Source organism: Ambystoma mexicanum, chromosome 2p (assembly GCF_040938575.1).
Source record: "Ambystoma mexicanum isolate Mex_15411 chromosome 2p, UKY_AmexF1_1, whole genome shotgun sequence".
Classification (NCBI taxonomy): Eukaryota; Metazoa; Chordata; class Amphibia; order Caudata; family Ambystomatidae; genus Ambystoma; species Ambystoma mexicanum.
Window position 1 is genome coordinate 1,069,077,205 of NC_090923.1, and position 21,271 is coordinate 1,069,098,475.

A 21,271-nucleotide genomic window follows, 5' to 3' on the forward strand; every position below is an offset into this window, starting at 1 on the left:
TATCAACTGGAACATGGAAACATCTGATTGCACCAAGGATACATTCTTGGCCTACTACTCTTTACCCTCTACACCTTCTCATACATGTAGCTCATCTAGGTTCTTCTACCACCTCTTTGCAATGACACTCAAATCAGTTTATTTCCCCCTTCAACCTAGACTTCTCCACAAAGTTTTCAGACAGTCTCTAGGTGAATTCTCACTAGATGTAACTTTGCAGTCTTATGCTGAGCTCCTCCAAGAGCTAAATCATCTGTGTCCTATGACAATATGACCGTCCCCTTCCCACATTCATATATATCTTTCCTCCTGACACTCATACCTCTCCTCCGTCAAGGATAAAACAGAAATCTGAAAGTCCAATGCTTCTTAACATCTAATGCTACACCTGCAGAATCATCCTGTTTAACACCAGGTAGTTCTGCCCTCTCCTCTCATACTGGAACACACATTCTTATCGCTCTGGTACTCAGCAGCATTGACTACGCTTCTAGTCTCCTCTTGGCCTCCGTCTCTAGTTCCTTTGTCATTCAACAAAAGTCATCATTGCCACTTATACTCTTTAAAATCTTGTCTGGATATCACCCAATTGTCCCAAAAGGCTGCATGCTAGTTGGCTCTCTATGTATAACCAGTCCCTTTACAAACTCCTACAGGCTGTCCTTCAATCTATACAGAGATGAGCCCCCAACCCTAACTTGGCTGTTTCTCCTCGGCGTACTTGTCATTCTTGCGCCTTCCTCAATCACCCCGTCCTTTGTCCAACTCCTGTGCATCTTCTTGCTTCCGCTCTCTCACCTTACTATCGACATCAAAAACACCACCGACATACATAGATTCAAGTCAACCCACAAACTCCATATGCCACACTTGGAAGGGCCGCCCACACTATCCCAGCACATTCATGGATCCCCTTGCTCCCCCATGAGAATCCCTCTTCCACACCACCACTGTATATACACAAACAGCTCTCTGAAAATACTCCTCTGGCCCCTGTGCATCTGTTTTTGGGCCCCTCTTCATGTCTACGCCAACTATCAATCAGCTATCTACTGATTATAAATATGTATTGCAGGAGTACCCTGGCCACTGCATACTTCTCTGTAAGCATACGTAGAAACAGTGTTTTCCATAATAAATACTTCATACTATTGAAGAAAACAATTAGAACACATAACATGGAAGAAGGAAAGGGTCCCCTTTGATTATAGTTCTAGAGTATTGGTAGTTTTAATAGATCCACATGCTTTCAATATTCCCATTCTGAAGACGGGAATGGTTCTCTGCAATCCTAGTTCTCTTTCATAGGTATCCTTGTTATAATTGAATTGATGCACCAATCTGCAAGGTAATCCTGATCTTGCTACTAACCTGTATTGCTGCCAATTTCTTGTTAGACACTCTACAAAAAGGGACCGTGCAGCCTCTGTCATCCCATATTACATCCACAATCCCCCTACAAATCCTGCCTTACGAATGGCAGAAAAGGTCACATGACCTCCCTCCGGCATGCATCTTCAGAACCCGTGGGACAGGTTTGCCTGTTTACTGTGTCTTCCAAGCACTGTCTCACCCCAACTCACCTCACCCGGGATTGAAGCACAGACCTATATACAACCAGATAAGTGTCTACCCCTCCACTGTCATTCTGCTTCCACCCTGAGACTTTACTCCTGCTGTGCGCTCCGCTGGATTTCTGGTCACCACTGTGATTTTACTTCTGGGATGTGCCCAACTGATTTTACTCCTAGGTGGTGCCCTTAATGCATTTCTGCTCCCTATTTTAATTTTACTTCTAGGAATGACCCACATTGTTCATGTTGCCACCCCGATACTACTAGGTTATGCTCCATTGGTGGAGTATTTGTGCTGTACTGGTTCTTCCCTTTACAATTTAATTCCCAGGCTGTGCCCACTGAGTTTGCTCCCAGGTGGTGTCTCTGGTGAGGCTGAGTAATGAGACACATGACCCTGACATCTGGTGCAAGAACAGAGAAGTGTTATTAGTCGTTTCTGACTTGAAAGGGTTGGCTAAAGGCCTAAATGGCCAAGTGGAAGAGTGCAAATAATAAGGTCTCTTCTACAGTAAACAAAGTACAAGGCCTATTAACACAGTTTTTCTTATGGTTGTACAAGAACTTAGTTTGCACGGATTCAAGCACAGTACTTAATCTGTCCTTACGAGTCCTTGTCACTCTGTTAAATGCCCTATTCTGCAAAGCAAACTCTTTGAATGCATGGTCCACGTAAATTCCAAGCACCTAGTGTTAAGAGGCTATTTAGCTTCCTGGCTACCGTAAACAAATACCAAAAGAATTCCAAGATTTGGCCCATAGCAGAAGTTCCAAACCTACTTTATTCCTCTGGAGTGATTGTTGCAGCAGTTACTTTTAGTCCGTCTATCCTTCAGGCCTATTTTCTGGTGTTCACGTGTTGGACGGTTATGTTTCCTCAAAGGTGCACAGGTAGTTGAAGTTTCACCATTTAGGCTAATAGAGGGTTGCCTCGGAATTTAATATACTCTTCTGTGGGCCGGCGAGCTAGCAGGATCCCTTCTGCTCCACCCTCTGGGAGGCACACCAGGTAGCAGGCAGACAAGCCCAGTACCTTGTAGCTTGCGGCACCCACATGCAAGGATGGGGAGTTTAGACAACTAAACACAGTGCCCCATCGTGATTTGATTCCCAAGTGCCCACCGCCTATGAATTTGCTCGGAATGTGTGCTTCACTGAATCATTGCTTCCCATTGTGATTTTACTCTTACGTGGACTCCATTCTGCTCTTGATAGAGCATCTTTGGCCCAATTGCTTTCAAGGAGCAGCTGCCAGCTGCCTGAGTAATCGCATCTATACCACACTAGAACCTACGTTCCCTGTAACCACGTCAGCCCCACACAATTACATTTCCACCTATTCTATTATCTGTCAATTTACTCCTCGATGTTAAGACTTCACATGTTCACTGTAACCTCATGAACTGTGCACACCTGTATTTATTCTTGCAACTCCTACTGCATGGATAGCTCAGGGGCAATGTGCTCACCTTGGAAGCAAGACGACACAGAGCAACACAGGTTCGATCCCTGGGTACAAACATAGAAACCTCTGGGAATTAAGCGCGTTCTAGATAATTCTTCATATCATATATCATCTGTAACAGCGCTGCAATGCCCACGGGCTGAGGTGCACTAGACAGATAAAAATAAATGTCTGCGCTCATCATCCCCAGGACGTGAACTACAGAATCGGGGAGCACCCACTGGATTCTTTTTCAGAATGGCTTCAAAGATCCATGTAGGGCAGCTTCACCAGTATCCTATTACCATGGTGAAGGGACGAAAAGACAGCAGACCACATGCAGACAGGGGCTCACAAATTAAAAGGAATACTCTTTCATGACTACAACCGATCACTCAACTAGAAACCTCAACTCCAATTCCATCAAGCCCCCCTTCCTACTTCTCAAGATAGATCATATACTTGCCATCCATCCTTTCAATAAAAATCACTGCCCGATTAATGCTTCCACTGCATCCAAGCAGACAATAGTACGCAGAACCTGCCACCCACTTCAAAGAGAAATGCTGGAGTTTAAAATCTCTTTTTTAAATTAGATTTAATGGTAAACATACCATTAACCCAAATCAAATACAAAAGATGACATGTTTTAGACCATGAAACATAATTAAAATAACAGATCATTAAGAATAACAATCATATAGTAAGACATACAATTTGCCTTACATCTTCTAAAAAACATCATAATTCATACTCGTATTGCATCTCCTGGAGGAAGGCTTTGCAATCTATTAACATTTTGTTATCAGTTGCCAGATGTAATAGGTCACATAGTTCAACTTTAGACTTTCACCAGAATAAATTTGCACCCAGAATTGATCGGTTTGTTTATTCTTTGAGCTGCTCACCATCTTGCTATAACCTTTACAATAAACCTTTCCTAATTTTGGCCATAGCGTTATGTGAGAAACCTCAGGGTATTCCCAAGTAGAAGTTGGGAAACCCTTATTCAGGTTGCCTGGGGAGGGCGGGCGCTCTGAGATCCCAACCTTGCGGGTGGACGAGCGAGGGTGGATCCCCTGGGTAAGGCAGCCCGGAGTTATGCTCTGGGAATTGCCCAAGGTGAAACGCGGTATTGTACCGGGGAAAATGGCAAGGACGACGATATTCCTGGGGCCTTTGTAGGATATAATACAATTACCAACCTTTCTCCCATTGAATCTATCTTACCGAAACCTATCATCCCCTCCTTATGTAACAAATCCCATAGGATCCCACCCCCCAATTGCATTCAGAAACCATCTCTCCGAGAATCCATGCTTTCCAGTTCTCCATCTGAATACTCCCAATCATCCTTCTTCCCATCCCTCCGATTATGATTTTCTACATTCCGAACCTGATCGGACAAAACACTACGATTCCCACAATCCCCTTTGTTCATGTCATAACCCCAGCTATTCCCGCTTACCCCGCAAACCCTACCAATCCCGTCCCTCTGATTGTCATCTTACAAATTCCCTATATACTAGGACAGAATGCGACAGTTTCCCCAATTCCCTATGTTCGGTTCTTCATCCTGGTCATTCTCGTCCATTTCACAAACCTTGCCCATCATATCCCGTAGGCTATTCGAATTCTTTCACTCCCACCCCCCTTTCCGACACAAACACTTTTGGACAACTGACTTGTAATGTTGAACCTGTGTACCCGACATGTCCCAACCGTCCCAACCCAAGGATCAGGCAAAGTCAGGCAATTGATGCAAATTATACACACACACCTGAAGGCCCTTCCTTTTCCCCATAGGGATAAAAGGTAGAGAAAGCAAGCACAAGACGAGAAAGAAGAGTACAGCAGAGAGCACAATGAAACAGCTACCATGCAGTAGTTGAAAAGAAGGAGAAAAATGTCAGGAATTGAGCGGATGGCGAGGAGAGAAGTGACCTTGCCCTTTTCGTCCCAGGCCTGCAGAACCTTCATGGAAGAGAGCCTACGATCGCAAAAACAATAGCTCAAGTGTCCTGCAGCAGATGTCAATGGTACACGGGCAAGCCTATGCCGATGAGCAGGAGCGAGGAAAGCTCCCGCACTCCCGAGAAGCCAAAAGACAAGTGGTTTGACACAGCCAGTGAGTCGAGGGGAGAACTGATAAGAACCGGGCTGTGATGAATGAGAATCGCAAAGTGGCAAGTTTTGAACCAAAGATGATGAACTCTGAATGAACTGTTAAAAATGGGAAGGGGAGACCAGCTGCAGAGGGAAAGCGGCACCACGTGGGTGCTGACTCGAGAGACACTGGTCGAGCCCTATGTGAGAGAAACTACAAGTACCAGAAGGCCGTACGTAGGCCTGCAAAATAGGTCAAGGTGGTCATACAGAGGGTCAAGCAAAACCCCCGTACAATCGAAAGTCTTTGATCTACAAGCGCTATGAAAGAAAGGGAAGTGAATCCCACAGTAAAAGTGAACATCGAGAAACCAAGGGAATTGATACCCGCTAAAGTCAAGAGGGGTCCGAGCCCAATCAAGGGAGATCCAGGGATGAAGCTGTCACCGAAAGTTGATTGATAAAGGAACTGTGATATATTGTGGAATCCAACTGAGAAGGGTCAGTACCTAGAAGAGGGAGACCCAGGGGTGAACCCATCACCCAGCAAACATTTCGGAAAATAACTTTCATTTGTTAAAAGAACTTTTGTTTTTGTTGTTTGAATTTGTCAGGTCCTCGAAGGCAAGAGACTTTCAAGTAAAACGAGACTTGGCCCCCGACAGCCCAGATAACTCAAAGTTCGAGGGTTGAAAGCTGAACTATCATCTCGTGCTAGAAAAGTACGAGAGTGAGTCCTGAGAGCTACCATTGGAACGGTCATCTCGTGCTGGAGAGGCTCGAAACTATACTGTGCTCCAAGTCTCGTGCTGGAGAGGCCCAAGACCGTACTGTGCTCCAAGCTCCCATCTGAACAAGATGGGAGCTTGGAGCACAGTACGGACCCAGGCCCAGGAGACCCAGGCTACAGCATTCTGACATGTTATTTGAGAACACTTATTTCTTTTCTTGAGAACTATCCCACACCCTTTCTTGTATTAGTTGCGAGGTTTGGCAATAGGTTTCTTAGTATAGGCCCATTTATTTTGACACGCCGCCAGTAGGACTGCCTTATTTTCATTTGATGGTGGACGCTTGTTCACATCTTAGATTTAGGTTTAGATTAGGTGTTTGTTTTTCGAACCTGCATACAGCATTTAATTGTTCAATGAACACCCTTGAATTGTGATCACTTCTGTCTGTCTTACTTGTCACCATGAGTTCCTCACAGTTAGCAGGTGGTGTGTGGTCGCAATATCTCCTTTGCATTTGCAACATTCTCTACACAAAAGGAGTCTTCGTCCATGCCCCATTCCATTCAAGATTAGGTAGTTGCTCAAAACGCATCCTCGTGATAAAGCTTTAGAGTTTGTAAATAAAGTTAAAAGGAACTCTAACGGGAAATCCTTGGGTGATATATTCAAGAAATGTAGTCTTATTAGCTAAATACCAATTATTATTGATTCTATCTCATTTCTCCACTTCTTTTCTTGATCTCTATAAAATTCAGACCTTTATTAGTTCGATGGCTGAGTAGAACAAGTTACTTTCTTACCTGGTAACGTTCTTTCGATGGGATGGTCCGACGACGTATTCCATATCTATGACATGTAATCACCACAGCTGTGCTGCTTCGGAAACTTTTTTCACCGTCTGCGTCCTGCGTCGATGACGTTGATGCGCCGTTGTCGAGGACCTCCTCCGACGTCCGACGTCATCCGATGTGATAAGCAGGACGCACGACGCCCGTAGCCTCAGTTGTAGTTTTTTCCCCCAGAACGTGTGACATTAGTCAACTGCCAGTCAGACACAAAGCCTTGCGGAACGTAAGCTGCAATCGCAAAAGAAATTCTGCAGCGGGGAAGGCAGGGCGGGAGTGATATGGAATACGTCGTCAGACCATCCCATCGAAAGAACGTTACCAGGTAAGTAACTTGTTCTTCGAGGGGATTGGGTCCTCCGACGTATTCCATATCTATGACAGACTCCCAAAGCAGTACCAGAGCAAGGAGGAGGGAAAGAATTTAGAATCAAAATTTAGAATAGCCAATCAAATAGCAGAGCAAAGGACCGCCTTGCCAAAGGCCAGATCCTGTCCTCGGATGGAATCGAGGGAATAGTGACGTACAAATGTATGTACTGAAGCCCAGGTGGCTGCATCACAAATGTTGCGAATAGGAACACCCCTCTGCAGGGCAGTGGATGCAGCCATACCCCTGGTAGAATGGGCCCGCAAGCCAGCCGGTGGGTCCTTACCCGCCAAGCAGTAACACTCCGAGATGGCCAAAATAATCCAGCGAGACAAAGTCTGTTTCGTCACAGCTTGCCCCAAACGCTTTCCAGCGTAACCAATAAAGAGTTGATCGTCCACTCTGACCCGGGACATGCGTGAAACATTAAAGCTTAAAGCTCTCCTAGGATCAAGCCTATGGAGCCTCTCCTCTTCCTTACCAGGATGCGGAGGAGGATAGAATGCCAGAAGAACAACCTTCTGGGCCAAATGAAATTCCGTCACTACCTTCGGAAGAAAAGAAGGACGGACTCCAAGGACAACCCTGTCCTTGTGAAATACAGTGAAGGGTGGCTTAACTGAAAGTGCCTGTAACTCACTCACTCTGCGAGCGGAAGTAACCGCAACTAAAAACACAGTTTTCAGAGTTAACAGCCTCAAAGGGCAAGAATGTAAAGGCTCAAACGGAGCACCCATAAGAAACTTAAGAACAAGGTTTAAATCCCAATCGGGCACCAGGAAAGGTGACGGAGGGAACACATTAGTGAGCCCTTTCAGAAACTGTGAAATTAAAGGGATTTTAAAGTAAGAACACTCTTCAGACGAGCGCTTAAAGATGGACAGCGCCGCCAGGTAAACTTTAATGGTACCCACTTGCAAGCCCTTGTGAGCCAAAGAAAGTAAAAAGGACAGAAGCATGGGGATGTCACATGCAAAAGGATCCACATTCTGAACTCTGCACCAGTCGCAGAACTTACGCCAACGGCAAGGGTACAGAGACTTTGTTGCTGGCCTTCGGGCCGAAAGCAACACCTCCATCACGTCTTCAGGGAGGTCCCAATCCTTATACCTCAACCTTTCAGAAGCCAAGCGTGAAGGTTGAGGGATCTGACCTCTGGATGGAGAACATGACCCCCCTCCCGTGAGAGCAGATCGTCTCGGTAGGGAAGACGACGTGGAGGGCAGATGGACAAGTCGAGAAGGTCCGGGTACCACGTCCTCCGAGTCCACGCCGGGGCAATGAGGATCATCCGGGAACCGAACTTCCGTAACCTCCGCAGCACTTGCGGGATGATGGGGACTGGAGGAAACGCATACAGCAGCGGGAATGACCACTCCACCACGAACGCGTCTCCTAAGGTTCCTTTTGGAGGAAATTCCTGCGAGCAAAACCTTTCGCACTTCCGGTTGACACTGGAGGCGAAGAGATCCACTTGAGGGGTCCCCCAAAGGGCAAAGATCACCAGGAGAATCTCCTGAGCCAACTCCCACTCGTGAGAGATCGCGCTCTGCCTGCTCAGAGCGTCCGCCGTCACGTTTTCGTCTCCGGCCAGATGAACTGCCGAGATTGAAACTTCCTGCTGGATGGCCCAGAACTCGAGCTGCATCGCCTCCCTGCACAGAGGAAGTGACCCTGCCCCCCCCTTTTTGTTGAGGTAGTGCATGGCCACTGTGTTGTCCGTCAGGATCAGGACACTTTCCTCGCACAGTCGGCAGAAAAGCCTTCAGGGCTAGCCTGACGGCCCTCAGCTCCAACAGATTGATATGGAGTCTGGACTCCGACGGAGACCAAAGACCGCTGACTGTCAGCCCGTTGGCATGAGCTCCCCATCCCGTGAGGGATGCATCCGTCATGATCGTCACCTCCGGCCAGGGAAGCCAAAATGGAGCCCCCTTCATCAAGTTGCCTTTGACGGCCCACCACAGAAGGTCCCGGGCGACCGAGGGCGGCACCTGAACCGGGTCCGACATCCTGCCGGAGGACTGCGACCATTGCGTCTTGAGTGCCCACTGCAAAGATCTCATCTGCAGGCGAGCCTCTGGCACCAGAAGAATGCAGGATGCCATGAGGCCGAGCAACCTCAAGAACTCGAACGCTGGGAGCGTCTGGGCATGCTGAAACTTGTGCACCATCTGCTGAATGTGAAGAGCCCTCACCTGGGGAGGAAAACACTGCCCCAGGGAAGTGTCGAGCACTGCTCCGATGTACTGGAGCCACTGAGTTGGCGTCAAATGGGACTTCTTTAAATTGAGGGAGAAGCCCAGCCTGTGAAGGGAGTGGCAGGTGACGGACAGATGATACAGGACTTGCTCGGGAGAGCTCCCCCTGATCAACCAATCGTCCAGGTAGGGGTAGACGAGAATCCCCCCTTGCCTGAGATGCGCTGCCACCACCACCATGAGCTTGGTGAAAACCCTCGGGCGGAGGTCAATCCGAACGGCAGGACCCGAAACTGAAAGTGCGAGTCGCCAACCGCGAACCTCAGATACTTCTTGTGCTTGGGATGGATCGGCACATGGAAGTAAGCATCCTTGAGGTCGAGTGACACCAACCAGTCCTGAAGCTGAAGGGCCTGGAGGACTTGAGAGAGAGTAACCATCTTCAAACCGCGCAAGTCCATGATCGGTCTCAATCCCCCGTCTTTCTTCGAAATCAAAAAATAAGGGGAATACCATCCCTTGTTCCTCTCCACTACAGGCACCAGTTCTATGGCGCCTTCCTCCAGCAGGGCTTGAATTTCCTGTGCAAGGAGCGGATCTGGACTCTGCAAAGAGAGGTTCCCCGGTGGATTGTTGCGAGGCCTGTGCCGAAAGGGAAGACAGAACCCTCACATCTGAAGTAATGGCTTGCCACTCTACAAGATGCTGTGCCAGCCTTCGCCCAACCGGCGAACCATGGGACATGGCCTCATGACTGAGTGGGAGTGGCTGCGGCGTTACCTGAGGGCAAAGAGGCAACTGCCCGAGCGGCCTTGGCACCACGGGTACCCTGTCGTCCACCTCTGGTACCCCTGCGTTGGCCTCTTTGACTGCCAGCTCCTCTCGCTTTACTGAAGGACGAGTAATAGCGAAAGGAACCACCCCTCCACTGCTGTCCCCTAGGACGAAAAGGCGGAGAGGTTGGCGAACTGCAGCGCCCAACGACTTCACTGCAGCTTTTGAGGTCTGCAACCTCTCAAGGCTCTCGTCAGCCTTGCTGCCAAAAAGGTGTTCACCGTCAAAGGACATTGTGAGGAGCTGGGACTGCACATTAGGAGCAAACCCCGACTTCCGCAACCACGCAAACCTGCGTATCACGGTGCTCGCCGCCATGGACCTACTGACGCATTCAGCTAAGTCCAAACCCGACTGAATGGACTCACACATGGCATCCTTACCATCCTGGACCATAGCAAGGAAACCATCCCGTTCGTCCCCTTCGGGAATATGTTCAGCCGCTAACGCAACACAGTTCCACAGAGTGTGTGTGAAACGAGACAAGGCACAAATGGAGTTGGCCGCCTGAAGCGCCATACCACCAGAAGAAAACACTTTCTTCGCCCAGCCATCAAAACGTTTGTCGTCCCTATCAGGAGGGATGGTAGGGTACGACGCCTGCTTTGCCGGGGCCGTGGCCGCCTGCATCACCAAACTCTCTGGAGTGGGGTGCCTGGTCAAGTAGCAGGGGTCGCTACTGGCTGGACGTTATTTTCGCGACAAGGATCTGCCCACCGCCGGGAGACTCTCCGGAGCAATCCAAGCCGCCGCCACCCTTCTCTGTAAAGCCATATGGAACGGCAGTACCGGGTCAGTTGGGGGACCAACATCAAGGATGTCTGTTAGATCATCCTGCACAAACTCCCCTGGGGGAGCAGACCATCCCAAGTACTCAGAAACCCTAGCCATAAGGTGCCGGTACGAGGAATCGGCATGAGAGCCAGGCTCAGGCCTACCAAACTCCACCTCCGGAGAGGTGTCCAGTCCACTGGCATCATGCAGTGACTGCCTCAAATCGTCAAACTGACTATGGCCCGAGACAATTTCATCTGGAACCTGACTAGGAACCAGGCCATCAGAATCCTCATCCGCCTCTGAAATATATTCCAGGTGGTGAAAAGAAGGCACCCGAGAGTGCTTGCTCTTAACAAGAGCCTTCCTAGGGGGTTCCCCCGTGCCATGGGGTACCTCCAACACGAAAGGCGTCGATGACGTCGAGCGAATCGGCACCGGCGTCGAGAGAACAGGCATCGGCGCCGAGAGGATCGGCGTCGACGAAATCGGCGTCGACGTCAGATGCAGCACCGCCAGCATCGGCGGCGTCGACACAGCCCTCGAAGCCGGAGCCCCGAGCATGTCCTTCGACGACCTGAGCGTCGACGGCTTCGACGACTTCCTCGGAGCCGGAGCCTCGAGAAAGCCTGTCGACGCCCTCGACGCCTCAGACGTCGATGTCTTCCTCGAAGACCTCACAGGTGCACACGGTCTCAAACGCGTCGAGGACCGGGACCTGGAACGGGTACGTCGAGAACGAGTCTCCTTGTCCGAACGGGACCTCTCCCGTGACTCGTGCCGACCACTCTTGCGAGCAGTGTCTCTCGACCTCTCACGACCGACCCCACTCGGGGGAGCGGACGGCTTAGTACCCTGCGACTCAAGAATCGCCAGCATTTTCTTCCCGAAGGAAGCCCATTCCTCCGGCGTCGCACGGCTGGTGGGGTAAGCGACATGCCGGGCAGAGTCCTCCGAAGAGGACCTGGAAGACGACCGGTGTCGGCGCTTCCGAGAATGCCTCGAAGAGGCTGAGGAGTGGCGAGACCGACTCCTAGAAGGAGACCCACGAGACTTCCGACGATGACGCGGAGAGTCACCCCTCGAATCATCCGTCGAAAGCCCCGCAGACCTCGACTTCCAGGGCTTGGACACCCGACCTACCAACAACAACTTCTTACGTTCGCGTAAGGCTTTGGACGTGAGCGACTTGCAGTCGATACAGTCATCCGTGTTGTGGGCCTCTCCGAGGCACCAGAGGCAGGCGTTGTGCGAGTCCGTCACCGACATCTTGGACCCACACTCCCCGCACTTCTTGAAGCCCGGACGCGGGGTCGATGACGAAGTAGAGGACATCTTCACACAAAGGATTTTCACAAAACTAACAGGTTCGAAGAACCGAGAAGAACAGAACTCCAAAGAGTCGAGGCGTTAACCGAGATTCACGAAGCAACACGTTCGCAGAAAAAACGGAACTGAGGCTACGGCGTCGTGCGTCGCGTCCTACTTATCACATCGGATGACGTCGGAGGAGGTCCTCGACGACGACGCATCGACGTCATCGACGCAGGACGCAGACGCCGAAAAAAGTTTCAGAAGCACCACAGCTGTGGTGATTACATGTCATAGATATGGAATACGTCGGAGGACCCAATCCCCTCTAACAAATCTTATTTCCTCATGAAAATTCTTTTATTAATGTCACTTAAACAATTCCCCACTATTCCAAGTGGAACTTCAAGATTCAGCATTTTTTTTTAAACAGGAATAAATGGTATCCTGTTTTAAACATTGTTCTGTCATCTTTAAATAGTAAATGCTACAGCAAGCTTTCCAACAATTATGCATAGTGGTCAGGCCCAATTTGTTATATATAGCTTCAATAGTGGTAGTCAGTGAAACTCCCAGGGCACTTTGCCAAAGTTTGCCCTCAAGGACTCTTAACCAACCCAACTCTTTGTCAAGGAATATTTCAGGGCCATATGAGGCACTCTGGACAATACTAACTTTAAAATCTTTAAGTAGGCCCTCCATGGAGTAGCCACCACTATGCAATATAAACAATATTCCCAGATATATAGATTTTCTTACAATTTCGATGGAGGTGCCAACTAATCTTCATACAACATTTTTATATCTTTTTCCTACCAATTTCATACTTTTTCTTTCTTCAAATGAATGGCTAGTTTTCTTTGGAATATTCATATAATGCAGACAAACTATGGTGTAACCAAGATGGGTACGGTCATAAATTACAATCGTATGCGTAAGACAACCATCCGACCTATTGGGATCCAATCTCAGGGGGGATTCTTACATTTGCTTAAGGAGATATATAAATCAGCTACGTACAGATTATAAAGTACAGAGGCCAGGGTACATCCTTGCTTTAAGCCGTAATTAGTATCAATAGATTCCCCCAATTGGACGTCCAAATTGTATCTCACTTCTGCAGAGGTTTTGGAGTAAAGAGCCTTAATAAAGAGTAGGACTATCGGATCCAATCCCCAGCTTTGGCGTTTCCACCATAGCTTTTTCTATTACCAGTATCCAACGCTTTTGAATAATCTATGTATCAAGTATAGAGTGCTTCACTTTTCTTACTGAAAGCGGAGGAGATTAAATAAAATAAGCTATATAAATTAGCCAGCACATTCATACCACGCCTATAATAATAATTATAATAATAATGTAGTTTGTTGTTTAATATGTTATCATTTTCTAGAGAGTTGTTCATTTTTATTAATAAAAAAAGACAGGAAATGTTGGCAAATGAATCGACTATAGCCAATAGGCGATATTTTTCTGGTGATTCTCATAGACCATTTTTATGGATAGGCCCCAAAACTATTGGAGATTGTTCCTGTCCTAATCACTTGGTTAAACAATTTCTCAATCACTATCGGGCACCCATGAGTTTAGTTTTTAAAGACCATGTTAGCTAATTGGCCAGGGCGTGGCGCTCTAGACGCCCTCAGCCTGACAATAACTGCTTCGACGTCCACAGCGGTGAAGTCCCCTCTCATTATAATTTGCTTAGAAATTTAATATGATTTAATTGTGGGGAATGTTTCTAACAAATAAGCTGCACACGTATTTCTTCAGTTGTGGCGCAAAATTTGGTTAATATCGTTCTGATTAAGTCAGATGTGTACCGCCTATATAAAGCCCAAAAAGCACGCATATCTGAAGTATGCGGAGCATTGTACATGATTTGCCATTATACTGAGGCTGTTGACAATTTATGTTGCCTGCCCCAATTTCTGTAGTCCTTTTTTAGCTTAGCCAACTCTTTCTGGAAATCTAGGCTAATAGGTCTAGTTCTCATAATACTTCGGACATTAGTTCTAAATTGATTTTTTCTGTGGGCAATACCAGTATTCACTGCAAGATGGGAATTTCTCCTTGCACAATTACCAATGGCTTCCAAGATAGTTTCCATCTTGTGGTAATACGTATCAAAATGAAAGTCATCAGTATTCGAAATATCAACAAATAACTTCAAGGCCTCTTCATTAACTTTTATGAAAATCTTTTCCGACCCGATGAATCGGTTGGCAGCAGCATTAATGGTATTTGAACCAATCATTTGTTCAACATCTCTGTTTACCATATTACTACATGATCACTAGGTACGTCAATAAGAAGTTCAAACATTTCTACATTTTTAAATAAATCACTATCCATAAATACATAATATATCTAGGAACTATATAGAGCATTAGACCAAGTCAATGGTTTTGGGGCACTTGGGGTCACTCCAGAATATAATTGTACAAGGTCTAAATTAGAAATGAGGATTTCCCATTGATTTGAGTTAGCAGTTTCAGTCATCTCCTCAAGGTCAACATCTAAAGCAATCACGTCATGACAGTTTTTGGAAGAATAAAAACAATTACACAATCAAATTTGTATGTCTGGAGGGATAACGATGGAAGTTGAAATCGCCCATAATCATGTAAAGGCAATAAGGGTTGGCAATAAGCCATTCATTTAAAGTTAATTCAACATGAAATATAATTTTATGGTTTCCATATTGCCAGGGGGAATCATAGAAGTTAATTATTAAGATATGTTATTTGCCATTTTTATAGCACTCTATATATCATTTGTATGACCTCAAAGCGCTGGTACGTTGAACGGCCTCGGGGACCATAGTCCTGGTCAGTTGAGAAAGTAGGGTGTCATGGAGTGCTTGGGTGCATTGGTTATGTGTGCAGCTGATTGTATTTGCCTGATGGTAGCTGCATCCTAGCATTAGGTGTGGTGGCATTGATGTCTGTTGAATGTGTGCAGTCTGGCGGGTGGACACCAGGAGTTCTGGCGGCCTTAGGCCTGTAGGACGCTTATGTGTGCAGCTAGGCCGGTTTGTCATGGGGTATAGCTGTGTTTTATTAGAATGATGAGGTGTTCATGGGGTAATGTTCGTATGTGAACAGCTAGGGCGAATTGATCGATGGGTATAGCTGCATTCTAATTGTGTGATGGTGTAGAGAGTAAGCATGATGATATGGGATGAGAGTGTTTGCGTGAATTTATGAACCAATGAGGCAAGAGCAATTTCTAGGTTGATGTTAATATTTTCTCTTCTATCTAAATGTGGCGCTGCCGACATTTACAATCCTGTCTAGATGTGATGCAGGCTAGTGTTCACAAATTCTATCCAAGTGTGGCTCATTGCTAACATTCACAATCCTATCTAAATGTGACATAGGCTAATGGTCACAGATCCAAGTAAGTGTGGCATTTGCTAATATTCACAATTCTACCTGGGTACGGCGCAGGCTAATGTTCACAATTCTATCTAAAAGCTCATAAACACAGTACAATCCTAGAAGGCACACGCTAGAAATCACAGTACCATCCTAGAAGGCACACGCTAATAATCACAGTACTATCCAAGAAGGCACACGCTAATAATCATGGTGCTATCCTAGAAGGCACACACTAATGATCACACTACTATCCTAGAAGGCACACACTAATGATCACAGTACTATCCTAGAAGGGACACGCTAATAATCACAGTACTGTTCCAAAGTATGTAGGTTTGTGTGGCAAGGCTTCCAGAGTAGAGTGATTGCTCTACTCCTCACCCTGACCACTCCTACCGCATTTGTCGCTGCTGGTTGACGGCTGGCCGCTGGCTTCCCCTGCTGACACCATCTGGAGCCACCACTGTAGGAGCCGCCCTTGCCTTGGGGCCCTTAGCCCCAGTGGCTGCCGGGCAGAGGGCTGCCCTGGGTGTCATTTATGAGGACGTAATAGACCAATCACATCGGGAGGGTTGTGTGGGAGGCAGGCAGAAGGGGACCAGAAAGCGGGTAGGTTTGGAGGGGGAACCTACGCGCAGAGTGCGCATTGCATACTTTTAAAAGCACAAAATTACTTTTTTGGGGCATACTATGGTGGAGGGGGACAGGGGGATCTCACCCCGCAATTCAATTGTTCCCTTCCCCACCAGGACAAATTGATTTATATTAGTGGGCATATATTCAACCAACTATAAGCAATTTTTTGCTCCCATTAGTAACCCTCCAGAATGTCTACCAGTCAGGTTGGTACGCGTCAGTATAGCGTGAATAATGTGACAACCGTCCAAATTATATCCATGAGTGAGCCAAGTCTCCTGAAGAGCGAAAACACCCAGTTCCAATAGCAAAGTTTGACGATGTAATCACTTAGTGAAAGAGTTGAAGCCCCTTATATTCCATGTTATTAAGGCTATGGGACCCAAAACATCAAACATCATTATCTAGTCACACTACATCATCCATGTCTACGCTGTGTCATTCAATGCTATGCTGATGACACAACTAATTTTCAAGCATCCTTCAGCCACCGCCTCTCCTTCCATCACCTCTGATTGTCTAATCGCCATTCCAAACTGGTGTGCCTCCAATGATCTTTGAAAGACAACAAAACTGAGATCCTCCTCATTGGTACACCATCTCCATCCTTTCCTCTTACTCTCTGGCCGGCCTCCCTTGGCCCTCCTACCCTCACCTGCGTGGCTAAGAACCTCAGGGTTATCTTTAATTACACTTTCCTTCTCCGCACACATTTCTGACATCTCCAAAAAGTCAAACTTTTTACTGCACCTGCTTAGAGGTAATCTGCCTTTCCTCTCCTTCCCTCAAAGGCTCACTGTCTCCCAAGCTCTGGTTCTCTCAAGGCTGGATTACTGTAACAGCCTCTTTCCAGATCTGCCTGCCTCCACTCTCCGTCCTTTACAACTAATCCAGAACTGGACTGCGAGACTTGTCCTTGGCCTCAAGCCCTGGGATTGTATCTCTCCAGCCCTGAAATCCCTTTATTGGCTCCCATTGGATGCTAGGATTAAATTTAAAACCCTCTGCATCGTCCACAAGGCTTTCTGGGGCCTGGGTCCAAAATATCTTCAACTATCCCTACGTAAATACCTCCCCTCTCCAGCCCTTCGCTCCTCTACCTCCCTCAGGGTTAGTCGTTTTGCAAAGAAACAGGCTGGAGGTAGATCTCTGTCTTCAGCTTGGGCCTCCCTTTTGAACAGCCTCCTGGCCACCCTGATACTTGAGGAAAACCATCTACGGTCCCGGAAGCACCTCAAGACCTTCCTCTTTGCCCCCCTTCTCCCCTGTTGATCTGTCTCTTCTCTTGGCATCGTGCACCTGGCCACCACTGGCTTAACGGGGGCCCATGCACGCCCTGCAGTGCGGGGGGCCCAGCCACCATATGTCCTGGGAGAGGGGCCCGCTTGGACTAAAATAATTTTTTTTTAAAAAAGTTGTCACCCTGCCTTCATAAATAAATTAAATAAATGTATTTATGAAGGCAGAGTGAAAACAAAAAGAAACAATTTCTTTTTGAAGTCAGAGGGCTCCCTGTAACCCCATGACATGGAAGCCTCTAGGTTGGAGGCCTCCATGTCATGGGGTGGGGGAGATCTTTGAATTCAAAATGAAATTGTTTCTTTTTGAAGTCACTCTGCCTTCATAAAGAAATTATTTCCATTATGGTTTGGTCCTAATGGAAATAATTTCTTTATGAAGTGGGCCTGACTTCAAAAATAAACCATTGCTTTTCTAAGTAATAGGGTTCCCCTCAACCCCATAACGTGTAGGTATGTGAGTGTATGGTGAAAGGATGAACACTTAAATGAATAGGTGGTTTCCTGTGTTAGTATATGGTGAAAGTGTGAACAATGACATGTATGGGTGGCTGGGGTGCATGTTGAGTGTAGGGTCAAAGGGTTGTCTGGGAGTGAGGGGTCGTTTGGGCCCCCCTCATACATTCAGCACGATGTAAGCCACTTGCCCATACAATAATGGGGGATGCTTCCATTTGCTCGCATGTACACTAGCAGTTTCATTGGCAGTGTCAGAAGTGAGGTTATTGTGCGGGACCCTCGGTTTCCATTTTGTGCACCCTCGACTCCATCTTTGGACTAGGCCTCACTGCGATAATACGAAAATGCTTCTCTCCCCTCTGCAGCGCCACGCACACTACGCTCATGGCCCCCACCTTTTCCCACTGTGTCTGAAAGCCTTGCAGCTCCAATCTCACGGATGAGCCGGTGATAATTGAAACAAATACACCACTGTAACATTTCACCCTTCCTCTGAGATCACTGTCCTGTGTGTGAACTGGCCTGAAACATGACTTGTATCTCATCCATATCCACAAAACTGCCCATGCCCTCTTACCCCCGCTGTTGGAAAATTACTGCCACTATAACCCTGTGTCCCTGCAAGGTATTCCCTTGATGTACCAGACGGTCGACCCCACTGTAAAGCCCACCCCAGTGTGCCCCCAGCCAATTTAAGACCTCTGTCCCAGTATATTGTACCCTAGAACTAACAGATGTCAGAATGTGTTATAACCTCTTTGATGCACCTGGACCCACCCCATCACCAATGTTATCTTACTGACCAGGATCCTAAGCCCAGTACTTTACATAAGTCCCAATGAATAATGTTGTGATTATATGTGCACGATTTATAGATCTATGATGGTGTACTCAAAGGAACTGCAGCGACTATTATTTAGTGCATGCCTAATGGTAGTATCTCATGTTAGCATAGTTAGGGCTCGCCCTACCACACCGCGACCTGACCCTCACCCCGCCTGGACACAGACAGATGGACCTCGTGACGCTCACCCTCCCGCCAACCCAGCAGCCAACCACGGAGGAGCAGCACCTATATGCACCTATACAACACGAGGTTGTGTCCAATCATAATGAACTTTGTAACATTCATGTCAGACATCACTAATGACCATTTCTGCCCTTTTAATCAATTGTAAGTGTATTGTTTGCCAGAGCGCTCTCGGGCAGCAGAGTTCTCTGGATGCCAATTTTACACAAACAAAACAACTCTCGCAGCCAGTTCTCTTAGTCTCATTTATTTGCATTGCACGTATAAGACAGGGAGTGTGTGTGTGTGCCCATGCAGATGGTAATTGTGTTGGGGTGCAACAAAACCTATATTTTGGGGGCAGTGGAGTGGTAACCCTTCAAATGTAGGAGAGGTGCTAAGTACACAGGCGGTGCAGGAGGGGCAAACTCATTTGTATGGGGCATCTAACTTCTTTATGCATTCTAATGAGACTATTCTAGTGCAGATTCAATGTTACAAGCAGTTAACTCTCCTTTAAATCTGAAAGCACCCAATTATTGACTGCTGTGAGAATAAGCGGTCTCCTGTCCCCTCTCTACCCTTCCAATCACTTCCCTGGCATGCAAGTACCAAACCCACATCAAGATTTCAATTGCCTAAAGAATTATGCATTTCAATGTAGATACTAACAGTGACATGCTTAACCTTAGTAATTGCTGGGCCTTTGTTAACAGCAAAACCCAGGTGGCATTTAACATCTGTGCCCTGTTCTGTCCAGCAGTGGCTCTGTGGGTCAGCCAGGTCGGCTCAACATAGTCCAAAATGTGAAGGCGGTTCGGGGAGTGGGGGCGGTGGGGATTCTGAAGCCAAGCCAGCTCGATGGTGTTGCACCACTACTTGTGTTTAATCCCTTGGTCACTTATTTGTAATCTTCATTACTCATAGCCCTATTCTTCCTCATCCCAGTACTTGTGTGTGAGGCACTTTGACTCATACACAAGTACTGCGATGAGGTAGAGGGGCATGGAGGTAATGCCTGGCTTAGTTACCTGTAAACTTCATTACTCCTAGTTCCACTCTTCCTTATTCCAGTACTTACCTATGAGGCAAGGGGCCTCATATGTAAGCACTGGGACAAGGAAAAGGGACGTGGAGGTCATTCTGGGACTAGAAGCTGATTTTGGGGGTTGAGGCAAGGGGTGGGGTGGGATGGGATTGTGCGATAAATCGTAATGGTCATCCATGTTCAGGCTAAGCAGGCTTGCTATGTGCTATTAGTGGCTAGAGAGGCATTTTGGTGAAGCCAATCTAGTCATTTCTTAGTTTAGCTTGACTTGTTTTTTAACTGGGCATCTCTGATAAAGCAGTCCTGCTAAGTGTAATTACCTGACTAGACTGGCATTTGGATGCTGCCAGTCTAGCCGTTCCTTATTGCAGCATTGTATATTTTTCTGTGCATCTGTGATAAAATAACCATGATAAGTGTTATTGCATCGACTGGAATTTTGGTGCCACCATTCTAGGTATGTATAAAAGTGGTCTGGCATGCTTTATTGCAATATGTGTTTACGTGTCTAGGCTGGTCTACATTGTGGAGCTAGTTGGACACGTTTTCATGGTGGCATGGCATTTTTAATAGCAAAGCATTATATTAAAGAATGAATGTTCCTGTGCACTGTTGGTGACTTGCATGTATTGGATTTTTAGATTGGCGTTACCCTACAAAACAATTGCAAACGCTCTGGCCTTTTAGTCAATTTTTCTCAGAAAGTGTGCTGTATTATGCATTAAAAGACACATATATATATTATATCTTTCTACTAGTGCAGTGTGCAGCGTACCCCTGCAGCAGCACATTCGTGAGTATTGCACAAGCGGGGTAATCTAGGCCGTCCCAGAGTGTGGCACGACCCGTGATTTGTAGCCGAGTTGGGAGGAGGCCCCCTCAGCATGGCTCGCAAGGGGGCCCCCAAATGTTGTGTTACGCCACTGCTGGCCACCCTCTGTCATTCTGGCCCAGGCACCTGCTCACCCTGCACCCTCCTGCACTGCCTTCAGGCCATCCACTGCACTGGGGTTCTGTATCTGTACCCATAGAGTCCTCCTTTCACTTTTGTCTGCACTTATCAGATATACCTTATCTGACTAAACTTTCACCTGCCATTTGCTGGCTGCACTACCATGGTTTATTGCCTTTATTTATTTATAGTATTTTATTTAGTATTTATTATGTTCTCACCTCTGTTTCCGCACTTTCCACTCCCCTCCTCCCCCCTTCCATGCACTTTCCCCCTTCTCCATGCACTAGCGC

At 47.1% G+C, this 21,271-nt stretch overlaps 1 protein-coding gene across 1 annotated transcript in view; it reads right to left on the reverse strand.

The window, feature by feature from the left end:
• Positions 1-21,271, reverse strand: part of ATL3 (atlastin GTPase 3) — a 1,042,039-nt gene that overhangs the window by 272,285 nt on the left and 748,483 nt on the right. The gene's annotated exons all lie outside the window — the stretch shown is intronic.